Source organism: Petaurus breviceps, unplaced genomic scaffold (assembly GCF_028583685.1).
Source record: "Petaurus breviceps papuanus isolate PSGF00001 unplaced genomic scaffold, PetGlider_PUasm1.0 81, whole genome shotgun sequence".
Lineage (NCBI taxonomy): Eukaryota > Metazoa > Chordata > Mammalia > Diprotodontia > Petauridae > Petaurus > Petaurus breviceps.
Genome location: NW_027186546.1, coordinates 3389706 through 3405720, shown reverse-complemented (window position 1 = coordinate 3405720; position 16015 = coordinate 3389706). Strand labels below are relative to the sequence as shown.

The 16015-nt window shown below is 34.1% G+C and overlaps 1 long non-coding RNA gene across 1 annotated transcript in view; it reads right to left on the bottom strand.

The window, feature by feature from the left end:
• Window positions 1-13574: 13574 nt before the first annotated feature.
• Window positions 13575-16015, bottom strand: part of LOC138176107 (uncharacterized) — a 6270-nt gene continuing 3829 nt past the window's right edge. The window contains exon 3 of the long non-coding RNA XR_011172163.1: window positions 13575-14306. This is a non-coding gene — a long non-coding RNA (uncharacterized lncRNA). The remainder of the gene's footprint in view (window positions 14307-16015) is intronic.

Sequence of the window (16015 nt, the reverse complement as noted above, 5' to 3'; positions counted from 1 at the left end):
ACTAGATGAATCCATTGAGCAACGTAAACAGCTTATATGGCCTTAAGAGTGCTGATACTGATGTGGTTTACAAAATAGATTCATTAGGTATGGCATTGTCAAAGGTTTGAGCAGAGTCAACATGAGTGTTTCTGGAGAGAGACTAGGTAATATATTACAACTTAACTATTTTAGTGGATCTAAAAATTAAATCACTGACTGCTATTAGGCAGTGAAAAACCATTTACGATATATTTGATGGTAAAAAAGTAAATACACATATCTTATGTCAAAAAATTGTAGCATGAAGGGAAAACAAAATTGATGTAAAGTAAAGGACTGATTCTTCACTCTTGCAAGATCTCACTGGGCACCTACTATGTATTTCCTTTTTGCTTTGTACCTTTTACCAGTCAGCACACAGCTGCTATTGTGTGAGGATTACTCTTTAGGACCAGGGTCCAGAAGGCATTAGGTTCTAACAGAGCCACAAGTGCAGAATTCAAAAGCCATCATTCATTTATTTCTTTTATGTTGACAGAAATTTCCAGTAATCACACAAGACAGTTAACTTGAAGAAGCTGGGGTATTTACTATTGCAATGACTTCAAGTGTGGCTTGAGTACTATTAGAAAAGGCTGCTATCTCTCTAATCAGGAATGTCAAACTGGAAAATAGGTTAAAAAACATAAAAAGAAATTATAAACTTAACAGGAGTTTCACTAGTAATTCAAGCAATGTAATGTTAACATCAATGAGAGCCTCGTGGCTAAAACTATGCACAGTGCTTTGGAAATAAAAGGAGATTGTGAAAAGAATTAGCAATACAAGGCATTTTAAGTGCTTTATTGCAGAGGCCTGTGATACTCTGTGAAATCCATGCTGCCTCCTTCTTCCTGCTGTGTTTAATTTCAGCATCTGATGCTATTACCTATCCTTGGAGAAAAAAAATATTACTCTCTGCTAGTTCTTTCAAATGGCGTATCACATTGCCTGAGTTTTCACCATAATATTCCTAACTTTTTGTTTTTTAAAGAAAGGAGGTATAATGAAGTTTAAGAGACTGCTTACCACACCCAGTGCTTGATGCCATGAAATCACTTATGCTGTGGCACCAGACTTATTAAGAGGACTAGTTTAAAACTAGTAGAGGAGATGGTAGAAATAAAACAGCTAAGAGAATTGCCATAATTAGAATCAAGTGAAAAAATGCTCAACTTGGAGTCAGGTCAGAAGTCAGGAATCTCAGTTTTGTATAAGGAGTTTTTATGAACAACGTCAGACATAATCCAGGAGCAAAGGTTACTTTTTATTTCTTTGGAATAGACACACTTTTTGGGTGTGATAAGAGTGATTTAGAAAGTTCTACCCAGGTATAACTATCTCCTCTGTTGACCTGGTATGTGTTGTCTTACTCTCTTAATTTATTTACGTATGGCTTCTGAGATCACCCTTTAAACTGTGTAATGGGTTCCTTAGACAAGGCAAAACTAAGTTCAAAACACTCTGTGTTTACATAACCACTCAGAACTATAGATCATGAGCCCTCACAGATGTGTTTACTTTTAATAGTTAGGAAGAGGATATGATTAATTCAAATCAAAGGCTTTTAATGAAATAGTACAGCAAGAAAAATAGCAATAAAACATTTCTACCATAAACCTAATTCATACTCTCCCACACCCTATCAGTAGGAAGAGAGGGAAATAAATAGGGGGAGCAGGCATAGCAATCCCATGTACTTTGGGTGTGCACATGAAGGAGCACTCTGACATAGAGGAGATGTTGAGTCTTTTGGCAAAGTGATCACATTGCTTTCATTGGGCTTGCTCCCTGCTGGTCTCTTGTAGGGTTTAGTCTACTCTAGGCATGTTAGGTTCTGATGGATGCCTGGTCCCTTCCAGACTGGTAATCTCTTCTAGGCATTACTCCCTGAAGGTCTCATGTAAAGGCTATTCAGTGTTGCTATTCTGGCCTTCTGGTTACTCTAGGTCATTGCTCAGTGTGGTTCCCCTTGACAAGGGGTTGCGGGGCTTCTTTCTAATTCCAGATTTTGGCTTTAGCTGAAGTCCCCAAGTAGGTTGCTATCTCTTTCTCATAAGTCGAGGAGTGAGTTCTGCCATTATTTCTGTGTCATGAGATTCATAATCATTTTTTTTCCTGCCACAACTTTCAGAAAGGCAAACATCCTGCAGGGGCGGGGAACCTGCAGCCTCAAGGCCTTATGTAGTCCTCTTGGTCTTCCAGTGCAGCCCTTTGACTGAACCCAAACTCCACAGAACTATTTGTTACAGGTTTCCCACTCCTGAACCAATCAATGCGAAAGAAAATAAGTCCTTTTATCTGGTGTGTTTAGCTAAAGGTCCCAAAAGAAAATTCATATAACTTAAGTGGAGATGCCCAGGGGAACAACAGCAGCCACAGAGAGAGGAGTACAAGGGCCGAAGAGTGAGCTTTCACACTTTGGCCAGGACCTAGACCTCCCAGCTAGGGCTGCTCACTAACCCTGTCCTTTTGGGGTCAAGACTAACATTTCCTTTTTGTTCTGTAAAGTTTGAATTCAGTCAAAGGGCCACACTTGAGGACCTAGAGGGCCACATGTGGCCTTGAAGTCAAAGCTCCCCACCTCTGTAAGGTATCCAGTATGCCCTAGGAGAAAACAGTTATGTGACTCGCCCTCTATATCTTTTTATCTTTTCCCTGACTCCCTCCCCCTGCCCCTGCCCCAGCCTATAAAAAAGGTGCATTTGGATAGAAAAAAATGTTTGCTTTCTTGCAAAGAGAATCCTTGTTCTAGGCAACTCCCATATAACTATGCTTTCAGGCTTAAAGTTCTCTCAGGAACCTCTACTTGATTTAGGATTAGAGAGTCCATATAAATTGCTACTTCATTAACACACGGAAAAATATTTTCAGTATCCTTTTACTCTCCCTTCAAATTACCAAGGGCTCATGGGATACAGGTTCCCTCAGTTTCTCAATTCTCCAACTGTTTTCCTCTCTGAAGATGAATTGAGGGGTTTGGGGGAGAGATAAGGGAACAAAAAAGCCCAAGGGCAAGTTCATTATCTTCCACCAGCCTAACTACATTCCTGGTTACACACATACCTATATATACAAACACACTTTTATACACATATATGTGTAATATGTAAACTTTTTCAGGCTTTGAGTCTGCCCTATACTTGGAATTGCCAGTATTAAAGTCCTCTTTGTTCTTTCTGACCAAAATCTATTATATCTTTCCTTTTCCTACTTTCATAGTTTCTACCCTTGCTCAGACCCTGATGAAAGGATCCCTGGTCTGTTGTAATATCCTGGCTTTCTTGACTCTGTGCCCTCTAACTCAACATGCACATCGCTGCCAGATTCATCTTCCTAGACTATTGTGTTGGTCATGTCACCTTTCTATTCAAAACCTTCACCAAATCTCTCTTGTCTATAATACTAAGTCCAAATTCTTTAGCTTGGGATTCAGAATGCCAAACTGTTCCACTTCACATCCTTCAAGAATTCCTTTAATTTCCCAACTTTCTTCCTTGTTTTAAATGTGTTTCCCTTGTATCTACTTATCAGGTTCCTGCCCACCTTTCAAGGTTTGGATCAAATCTCTTCCAGTCAGTCTTTCTTTCCTTATCACTTCAGCTGGAAAATCTGTTTCCTCAAGCAAAATATTTTAGTATCTTTACTATGTATAAAACACAACACATTGTATTGTGTTATTTGTGCACAAGCCATCACCCCAGCTATGTCATAGTCACATATTTAACACTAGAAAGAACCTCAGAGTTCTAATTCAACATCCTTATTTTATAGACAGAAAAAAAAGGATGCCCAGAAAAAGTTAAATGACTCACCAGTGGTCATACAGGTAGTAAGTAACTGAGCTGAGATTATAGTAATTTCTTCTGACTTCATATGCTAAGATTCTAGAAAGTAGAGAGTTGTTGATAATTCTTTTGTACTCCAGCCACATAGAACCTAGCATAATACTTAGAACAATGTAATTGCTCAATACAGGCCTTTTCAATGAATGGATGAATGAAAATAAAAAAGGGAAAATTGACTGTTAATAGTTAGAAATAAGGGCTAGACCTGTGATTTCCCTGATAGAGGGAATTTCCAAAAGAAGAAGCTTTCTCTACCATTGTAAATTGGCAACTTTTCTGCAATCTATAATCTTAGAGCATTGCCTGACTGAAACATGTGGCCCACAGTCTGTATAGCACTCCCAATACTACTGAGTAAGCCTGAACCAGATTAAACTGTAATTGGGAAATATTTAAGTAAAAAAATTAATAAAGGATAGATAACACATTTTAAAACTAAGTCAGCCTGTGATTCAATAGGTTATTTCAGTTTCTATTTGAATTTGACACTAATACTAAGAGGTTAAGTGACATGCCCAGAGTAACATAGCTAATGTGTGTCATAGATTGTACTTGTGTGTGTGCATGTGCATGTGCATGTGTGTTTGTGTGTGTGTGTGTGTGTGTGTTATCAATTGTGGTAAATCTTCCTGCTTTTGAGGCTGGTTTTTTATCCACTATGCCATGCTCTCTCTCTCTCTCTCTCTTTGATTATGGTCACCATTAAAATGTATGCATGTTAAATGATCCATTAGCATACATTAGTTTATTAGATTTTCCAGTTGTTGCCTTGGATATTATGGAAATGAGTTAGAGGACAGGTAAGTTTCAAGAGAGAGTACAGAAGTAGTAGTGACAATACTATGGGATGATGGGCAGGATGTGTCTCCTGGGCCGGGAAGGAAAAGAGGTTATTCAAGTGAGTACTATGAAGCAACACTACCAGTTGTAAGTACTTCTCAAGTATAAGAATTAGGAGTGAGATTAAAGGGGGATTTGAGGTTTGAGAGTATGGGGTTGATCGTCTTTGAAATAACATAGTAGTGGAGTACTGAGTTCTGTTTTATATAAACTAGAGTCATAATGACTTAGCATTTCCTTCTTTAAGCCCACCATTTCCTCATAGTTAACTAATAATAGGTTGAAATCAAGCTGACACCATTATCCCACTAGCTCTCTAGATATCCCAGAATGCTTTTGATTTTTTTTCTCTTTTCCTAATTTTTCTCAGATTCATAAAATCATTCAAACACAAGAATTATGAAAAAGCTTGGCAACAGTTATACATCTTGAGTATCGTTCAGAGTTTGAAAAACTGTAAATTGCTTAACATGTCTCAATATAAACTGAATTGTAAAAGCTTGTTAAGGTTCTGTCTGAGCAGACTGAGTCTGACCTAAAAGAATTGCCCACAAATCATTCCATGCCTAAAATTAGTAAAGATTACTTTCTTTATCAAGGTACTCAGTTTTGGTGTTAATTTAAAATTTTCATTTCTTTTTGGTTACATTTTAATCTTACTGTTTAAAAATGTGTGTTCTTTCTTACTTTATCAGTATGTTCTAGAAATTTTGATTAGCATTCTTTGAGCATCTCAGAGAAACAGGAACTAAAAAAGTTGAAGACAACCTTCTTGTTACTCTTTTGTGAAAAGTTTAAATGGAAACTGGATAAAGAGTGAATAGGTTAAAAAAGCTGGATAAGGTCAACAACCATAATATAAGATACTGCATCATACACTTGACAATTTTGTTGTTGTTGCTGAATCATTTCAGTGGTGTCTGAGTCTTCAAGACCCCATTTGGGGTTTTCTTGGCAAAGGCATTGGAGTGATTTTCCATTTCCTTCTCCAGTTCATTTCTCAGGTGAGAAAACTCAGACAGACAGGGTTAAGTGACTTGCCCAGGGTCACACAACTAATAAATGTCTGAGTCCAAATTTGAACTCAGGAAGATGAGTCTTCCTAACTCCAGGCCCACTATCCACTGCACCACCTAGCTGCCTTAAAAATTGAAAAATAACTTACTGTTAAAAAGGCAGAGAAAATAGTACCCCAGGGCTAATAATTTTTTATGTTAACATTCTTTTTGTAGTCTGTATACAGATTATCATTCACCAATATTAAATAAAGAAGATGTATTTATTGTTTATTTGTTGGAGAGTGTGCTGAATTAGAAAATATTTCCTAAGTATTTTAATCCAAATTTGCCATGCAAGTTATTCAACTTCTTTATCCACATATATATGATGATCAAACTGATACAGATAGTTTTTTTCCTTATGTTCAAAAGACATTTAACAACAGATATGGGCTTTTGTCCTTTAGATTGGTTTTCCTAATGCTTAATAGGCCTGATTTTGCCAAGTAAGCAAGGTAGGAATACTTGTGCTAAAGAAGTAACTTTTACTTCAGCTACATTTCTTCACCCAAGAAGAAGAGGGTTGTGTTTCTGTTTTGACTTAGCTGTTTGTTGTTTTGTATTTAATTGTATACCTTTTCATTATTTAAGCAGACTCTTTTCAAAACATTAGAGAAAAAAGAAAAAAAAGTATCCCTCTAAGTATACTTCCAGTTGTGATTTTATTTCATCATTTGTAATTTAAAAATTAAACATGAGATCATTTTCTTCTAAACTTTTTTTGCATCAGTGTTAACTCTTTATTGCAATTTCATTTAAAAAAATCCAATAACACATAGCATAAGGCATCTTGGAACTCTCCAAAGAGAGTTAATTAAATAATCCTGAATCTTACTGTTGTATGTTCTGATGAAACAACTTTTATAATATCAGATATACTGAGATGAAACCTCTCTAACACTATGAAACACTGTTATATCTGTTCCCCCTTTTTTTTTCAATCCTGAAAAACAAATAACAAAGGCAAGCTCATGCCATGTTCAAGGATGAAGGAACATTTTCTAGAGGTGCTTTTGTTGGATCTTTTTTAGTACAGTTTTCAATGCTATGCAGTTATAGAGTGAGCTATTTTGGAACTGTGCATACATTAGTGTTCTGGTACAGCATTATACAGTAATGTGCGAAAAAGTATAAGATCACACCTTGTTTAAATTTGCAGTTTTTGTGCATAATCTGACAGTGAACCCTTGTCAGGTTTTTGACTGTATGTAGAAGAAAAAAAGTTTACAGAAACCTACAGATCAGTGCAGGTTGTGTTTGTATGACAGTTTAGAGTAGAATTTTTTTGGGGGGTTTAGTTTTAAGTCATCTTCTGAAAGATCAAAGACTTATGCTAAAGTCAATACATAACATTTTAAATCTAGTTCAGTTATTTACTTTTTCCTGATAGAATATTTCAAACTGCACAATATATCCATATAAATGAAAATATAGAAGAGCTATTTGCTACATATGTAAAATATAAGACCATTTATTAACGAAATTTATTTTTAAAACAATCATCAAAACACCCATCCAAATGAGCACAACATATTTGTTTAAGATATTCTCCTTGAGAGGCTATACAATTATTTCAATAATTCTATCATTGTACAAAACAGTTTTCAGTTTCTTTACTTTTATATAGCTAATTCTGCTCCCACCCTTTAAAAAACAAAAACCCAAAATAATGAATAACAAAATGATGTTATGCAACTTGGTCACTCACTTCTGTTCTTCACCAGACTAAAAGCTAAATTACTTTTAGTTGTTGCTAAAAATAAAATAAATCCTTAAAGTACAAAGATATGCCATTATACAAGAGTAGATTTTGGGGAGAATTAGAAGGGGACTCCCTTTTAGTTAGAACATTTTATGATTTTAGAAGGCTCAGAAAGCAGTTTTACAGATGACTAGAGTCAATAGGTCAACAGATATTTACTTAAGCACCTATTATGTAAAGAGTACTGTACTAGGTGCAAAGAGTAAAAAAAAAGGGGGGTGTTTTTTTTTTCTTTTGTAATGGCAGCATCACCAGAATGAGGGAACAACTTACTAAGCTGACTTTCTGAAGGATAAAACACTCATTTGGATGGATATGTTCTATTTTTTTTAAATAAAATCAGTCATATTGCTTAATAGTCTTATTTTTGTTAGTCTCTATAAAATAAAATCAAGGCAAATATTAATGCACCATTTGTGATAACCCAAATGCCTTATATGATTAGTAGCATTTTCTGTGCTTGAGACAATTAAAGGACTAAACTCATACAATATTTACCCCATTTTGGAAGATGGTTTTGATAATGGAACACAGTACCCAGACTTACTCATGTATACAGTATTTAAGTGTAATTCTACTATTTTGCAGATACATATGTAATATATGCTTATATGTACTCAGGGACAGTTTATGTATTAACTTTTAGATCACTAACTGAGAATTTCACCACATTTGAAATTTTTATCTGATTAAAAATCACATATTTATTCAAATACTCAACCATTGTTCATCTTCTTGACCTTCAAAAACAAAAAATAATTACCGAACATATGCTGAAATATAAACTGATTACACTTCACCTCTGAATTTTTTCTTAAATAACTTCTTTTATGAAGTTACTTAGGGTTAGGGTATCTAGGTAGCATAGTGAATAAAGCACCAGCCCTGGGGTCAGGAGGACTTGACTTCAAATTTGGCTTCAGACACTTAACACTTACTAGTCATGTGACCTTGGGCAAGTCACTTAATCCCAACTGCCCTGACTTCCCCCCTCCAAAAAAGAAAAAAAAAAGTTACTTAAGGCAATGTAGTATTGGAACATATTAGAAAAATGTAGTATTTGGACAATACATATAACCAAGGATAATACAAAATCTAGGAGACTTGAAATCAGTAAATCTTTCCTTAAATCCTGGATTTAAAACAGCTGTGAGATTATGGACAATTTACTTAGTATTTTAAAACCTCAGTTTTCTCATCTATAAAATGGGGATACTCATGCTTTCACTGCCTACCTCATTGAGTTGTTGAGGGCAAAGTACCTTGATAAAAATTTAAAGTGCTTTATAAAGATTACTCTTGTCTAATATTAATTATTAGAATGAAATTTAAATATCAGTATAATAGGAAATAAGGTTTGTATGATATTGAAAATCCTAATTTTTCCTCAATTTTCACTTTGAAAACTTTTATTTGTAATGGATAGAAAGTGAAGAAAACTACAATCAGAGAAATTAATCTTTCTTTGGAATATTTGATTTGAAGATACTCTTAATATGTTGATAAGTACATGGGGTATAAAACTCTGTTCTACTTTGTGTGTATCCCTTTATGGATCTCCTGAATGTCTGCATTACCTTTATAGTAAGTAGGTCATTTGGTAGTATTCATGGAGGTCTGTAGATGTGTAGAGTTCTATGCTCTAGCCAAAATAGACTGCAAGCTGTTCCTTCATCTTGTCCTGAACTCTCCTACCTCTCTGCATTTGTAAAGGCCATTCTTCAAACGTTGAAATAACCCTGTCTGTTCATTTATCTTCCTTCAAGGCTAACTTTACTTCCACGAACTCCATGAAGCCTCCATGAAGCCTTCTTTATTAAAGACTGGATTTAAATCTTCCTCTTAATAAGACTCCTTTTTTTCTCCTTGCCCTTAGCACACTTTCACTTATGTCATATTTATTTTTGATTCTTGAAGATTAAGATTGTGTTGTTGCCTACCATTGGATCTTGGACATAGTATATGCCTAATACATGATTATTGAATTGAGGTGAACCAGGGTGGAATGTAGGCAATGATTTTTTGTTTTACCAACTTTATTTCTACTTTTTGAACAGGTACAAATTGTGTTGAAGAATTCATTCTGTCTTTCAACCCCTATCATCCTTTATTTCTTCTCTTTCTGATCCCTATCCTTTCTCATCTCCATTCCATTTTCTCCAAACTCAGTACTAGGGGTAGAGGTGGAAGGTAGTGGTATATAATCAAGTTTCAAGAGTGATGGGTAAACAGTATTGTTAGAGGAGGAGAACCATGTAAGAGCTTTCCCTCTTCTCTTTTGTTTCTTTAAGAGAGAAGCCCTAATAGAAAATATCAAAACTTTTCTTTTTAAAATATGTTTTATTTATTTCATTAAATGTTTCTTATTTATATTAAAAATTTAACATTCATTGAAAAAAATTCTGAGTTCCAAATTCTTACCCTCTGTCCTACTCCCCCCCTCCTTGATAAAGCAAGAAATTTGATATCATCATACATATGAAATCCTGCAAAACATGTTTCTATGTTAGCCATGCTGAAAAAGAAAACAGACCAAAAAAACAAGAAAAATAAAGAAAATAAAAAATTATGATTTAATCTACGCTCAGTGTTCATCAGTTCTTTCTTTGGAGTGGATGGCATTTTTTGTCATAGGTTCTTTGTAAATGTCCTGCATCATTGCCTTGATCAGAATATCTAAGTCTTTTATAAATGATCATCATTACAATATTGCTCTTCCTGTGCACAATGATCTCCTGGTTCTGTTCACTTTACTTTGCATCAGTACATATTAGTATATATGAGACATATAAGTACATATAAGACTTCCCAGGTTTTTTTCTGAAACCATACTACTAGTCATTTCTTATGACACAGTAGTATTCCATCAGAATCATATGCCACTACTTGTTTATCCTTTCCCAAGTTGAAGTTTATCCCCTCATTTTCCAATTCTTTGTTACCACAAAAAGAGCTGCTATAAATATTTTTGTACAAATAGGTGCTTTTCTCTTTTCTTTGATGTCTTTGGGATACAAACCTAATAGTGGTATTTCTGGATCAAAGGGTATGCAGAGTTTTGTAATCCTTTGGGAGTTGTTCCAAATTTTTCTACAAAATGATTAGACCAGTTCACAACTCCACCAACTGTGTATTAGTGATTCTATTTTTCTGTATCCCCTCCAATATTTTCATTTTTCTTTTTGGTTAGGTTGTCAATCTGATAGATATGATGTGGTATCTCAGGGCTGTTTTAATTTTCATTTCTCTAATCAATAGGAATTTGGAGCATTTTTTCATGTGACTATTGATAGCTTTGATTTCTTCTTTGGAAAACTGCCTGTTCATATCCTTTAACTACTTATCAATTGGGGAAGGGCTCTTATTTTTTTTTATAATTTTGACTCAGTTACCTATATATTTCAGAAATGAGGCCTTAAAACTAGAACTTTTCAAACATTTCAAACTGTGATAAAACATATTAGTACTTTCAGAAGCTTGGCTTCTCGTGAATAGTAATGAAGATTTAGGATGAAACATTTAATTCTATTTTCTAATGTAGATAATAGTCTCAAAAAGATTTCTCAGTGTTGAGTATCTTAAAAGAAACAAATACCTACAAAGATAGAAAATATTGAAAATAATGGATAATAGAGAATTTAAACAACTCAATTTAAGAGGAAGAAACAGAATCATCCATAAACTTCTAAGAAATCTGTAGACTAATATTCCTAATGAATAATCTATAAATATTTTTTAAATGAGAAAAGAAAATAAAACAACATAACATTGTGATTATACTTCATGATCAGATTGGATTTATACCAGGGAAGCAGTATTCATTTAATATGAGAAAAACTATAAACTTAATCATATTAATAATAAAATCACATGATCATGTCAATAGAAGTAGAAAAAAGGTGTTGACAAAATATGCTGCCCTGATTTTTGTTAAAGACATAGAAAAAATGGGAATAAATTAACTTTTACTCAAAATGATAGGTAGTATATATGTAAAACCAAGAGCTGTCACTTTTTTTGTAGTGTAGAGAAGTTAGGTTACTTTCCGGTAAAATCAGGAGTAAAATCAAGATGTCCATTGTGACCATTTCCATTTGACATAGTACTAGAAATGCTGTACTATATTAATGAAACCAGGTTAAAAAGAAAATGGAGGAATAAAAAGAGGAAAAGAAGAAACAAAATGATCAATTTTTACAGATGATGTGTACATAAAGTACCCTACAGAATCAACTAAGAGTGATTGAAATAATTAATGACTTCCACAAACTTGAAGGATATGAAATAAATCCACAGAAACTGCCAGCATTTCTAAGTATACTACCAATAAAACAAAGGAAGTGATAGAGAAATTTCACACAAAATAATTACACTATTATAGAATATTTGTGAGTCTACCTACCAAGATAAATAGAACTAAATATAACTACAAACTGCTGATAAGATAGATGTAAATGTTTGGAAAAAATCAATTGTTCATTTGTAGATTGAATCAGTATAATAAAATGACAATGCTGCCTAAATAAATTTAATCAATGCCATGCCAATCAAACTACCAATGCCTTACTTTATAGAATTAGAAAAAAAGAATAATGAAATTCATATGGAGGTAAAAAAGGTCAAGAATCTCAAGGGAAATAATGAAAAGAAGTGAGAACAAAGGAGGCCTAGCAATGTCAGATCTCAAACTATACTACAAAGCAGTAATTCTCAGAATGATTCAGTGTTGGTTAAAAGATAAAGAGAACAATCAGTGGAATTATTAGATACACATCATATTGAAGCAACTGTATCTAGTAGCCTAGTATCTGAAAAACAGAAAGACTCTAGCTATTGAAATAAGGGCTCACTATTTGGTAAAACTCCTGGGATTTTGGTCAGCAATATGGAAGAAATTAAATTTAGACCCACACCTCACACCTTATAAGCTCCATATTGATACATGAACTATATATAGAAGATAATATGTAAAAGAAAGAAGAAAAATATGGATAAATATTCTTATTAGGTCTATGGATAGAAGAAAACTTCATGGAAAAGATAGATAGAATCACAAGACAAAATGAATGCTTACATAAAATTAAAAAAAAAGTTTGCAGAAATATTCCAGTTCAGTAATTAAAAAAGCAAAGAAAATTATTTGCAGTAAGTATCTCTGATAAGGGTCTCCAAGACATATAAGAAATGGATTCAGATTTGTAAGAACAAGAGCCATTTTCCAGTTGAAGAATGGTCCAAGGCTATGAATAGTCAGTTCTCTAGGGAAGAATCTCATAGCCATATGAAAAAGTCTTTAAATCACTACTAGTTAAAATATGCAAATGAAAGAGTTCTGTAATTCCATCTTATACATCTCAGAGTGGCAAAGATGACAAAAAAGGGAAAAAATAATGAATGTTGGAGGGGTTGTGGGAAACTAGGTACTGTTGGTGGAACAGTGAATGAGTCCAATCATTCTGAAAAGTAACTTGTAATTACATACAAAAATTTATTAACCAATGCATGGCCTTTGACTCAGCTATATCACTGTTAGGACTATACCCAAAAGAGATAAAAAATAGGAAAAGATTCTATGTGAACAAAATATTTACAGCAGTTCTTTTTGTTATGGCCCCAAACTGAAAACTAAGTAGATGCTCATTTATTGAGGAATGGCTGAGTAAAATTTATGTGATGAAATACAGTTGTGCTACAAGAAGTGAGGAAATAAATTATTTCAGAGATATGGAAAGACATTTTATGAAATGGTGGAGAGTGAAGTAAGAAGAACAATTTATGCTATAACAGATATATCATAAAAACAAAGAATTGTGAAGACTTTTATGAACTGATTAAGAATGAAATGAGCAGAACCAAGAGAATAATTTATATAAGATAGAGAATGTTGTGTGTGCTTTCAGATAAGGTGATTGTACTGTTAGTTTTGCTTGATTGTTTTACTTTATTTCAAGAAAGTCCTCACAGAATAGGGGTAATCTGGAAATGTTCATAATGTAAAAACAAAACATCAATAAAACTTCTGAAAAAATAAGAATACCTGGAGAAAATCAATCAAATCAATAAACATTTATTACATGCCTACAATATGTCCAGCCCTTGTGCTAAGCAATTGAAATGCCAAGAGGTGCTCTCAAGTGTTTTGAGGAAAGAATTGGCATCAGTGTAAACATATAATGACTTCCTAAGTACTTTGAAGGGGACTGTGGTTACTTGCATATATCTTTAAGACATCAGTGGACAACCCCCCTGCCTTTTAAAAAAAAATTGCCATGTTTAGATTAGTTGTGGATATTCTCTCTGATTCTTGTCCTGATGCCTTTTCTCTTGCTTAGTTAACTATGTAGATATTAGCAATGGTTAACAAACCCTTGTTCTGGCTTTTCACAGTACGGATGCTATTTTTCCTCTGCTGTATGCTTTTATCATTCTATTATTTCCTTGATTTTGGAACTACAGGATTTATGCAATAGAATTGTTCCACATTTATAGGTAGTTCTCTTATAGTATTAAATTCAAATTATTGATGGGGCTTTTTCTTCTTCTTTTTGCCTTATTTTTTGAAAGAGAGACCAATTTTGGCAATGGAATATAGTAATCAGAGCATGTACTATGCTTTCAGTTTGCTGTGATATTTTAATTTTTCTTGTTCATCAGGCATCATACTTGCAGTTCCATTGAAGAAAAATGTAGCATTGTAAGGGATTCCTTTATTTTGTAGTACAGAAGTTAGTGACAATTCATTGAGATGCTTTTCAAATTTTTTTTTCCTCTTAATGTCTGTAGAAGAGAAGCATACACCAGTTATTACAACTGAGAGAAGTAAATTCCAAAAGGTCATTCCACAAAATTTTCCCTGATACTCATAACCAAAAGTTAACATTTATTATGATAGATTAGCCACTAAGAAATATTTATTGGCTTCTAATGAATAGTTCTTGAATGCTGAATTCTGAGTGACATTTGTTTTGTAAAAAGCTCTACAATGTAACATTTTCCTAAATGCAAACAACTTATATTCTGTATATATATACATATACACATATATGTATGCACACACATGCACATATGTATGCATACAAGTATTCACCACATGCATGCACAATACATTGTACACACAAACATATCTATATGTGTGCATGATTTACACGTGTGTTTTATGTATACGTGTGTGTATTAAACATGTATGCAATTTAAATATCTTAGAAATACTCAATACCTAGCAGTGCCAACCAACATCTGTCAAAGATGGGGAGATCTGGGAATTTGTTTCTTGAAGCTATGGAACAAAGTGTTCTGATCCACTGGCAAATAGAACTGAAGACTTGAACTGGAATCTTCAGGAGCAGAAATGTCTTAAGTGTCTGGAAAATTGGCCTGTTGAGTCACCACGCAGGCACTAAAACAAAACTAATTTTAAGCAGGTCAGAGTTCAGCGATTCCCTCTGGAATTTAAAAGTTTTTTTTCCTCTCTCTTTCTTTTTTTTTTTTTTCAGAAAGTCTCATGTTTAAGTGAAAAGGGTCAAAGTTGATGCACTGTTACAATTTTTTGAATGCTTTCCCTTAAGAACAGCCACCCAAGCTGGGATTAGCATGAGGAACTGCAAGGCTGGCACTTCAGCGTCTGGGTTAAAAATATTTTAAAGCAGTAAATGCAGTCAGTACAGAGAGATCCCTGGGAGCCTTTCTATTCAAAAATGTGTGAGCTCAGGGCAGCAACTGCAATGTAATTTAGGGCAGTGTATGCTTCATAGCTTTGGAGAATATTGCTTCCCGCTAATGTTCCATCGGAGGGTAGGATAGTAGTAATTTTAGAAGGTGGTATTCCTGTTTGTCTTACATCGAAAACTTCAGAATAAATAAAAAGAAACATCAATTGAACGAGAAATGTAACTATGGAAAAGTACCAATGAATCTAATTCTGAATAGAAGAGATACTCAAACAGTATGGGTGTAAGAGTGTTTCCAAGGACCCTGCCAGCTTCTGCAAAGGGAGTTGCATAGAGACTGGATTGATCAGGTAGGTACAGTACTTTACAGATACCCTGGGGAAACTTTCCTGTAAACTCCTTGTCAACAGGCAGGTGCTGTGCTTATGGCCTAAGGAAGAAGTACTGGGGAACATTTGGTTTGAAATATTATTTTAGTTAATAGAAATATACAAGGGAATTTCATGGATTGGAACTCAAATGCTACTTAGAAATTATGATTCATACAAGTAATTATGTAAAAGGAAAATTAGAATGACACAGTAACTGGGATAAACTGGTGTTCTACAGGAACAGGATATGCTGAGGAGAGGCACCACACTGAAGTTCAGCACCATTAAAGTAGTTTTTCCTTTTTTCTCTGAGACAGACTAGGTGAAAGACCATATATTTTACAAAAATGAGACTGGCAGGATGAGCTAAAGAAATAAATTAAGGTCCTAAGCATTAAAAAGGGCATGTGTCACTTTTGAGTAGTGAAGAGTGAGGGAAGGAAGGGAT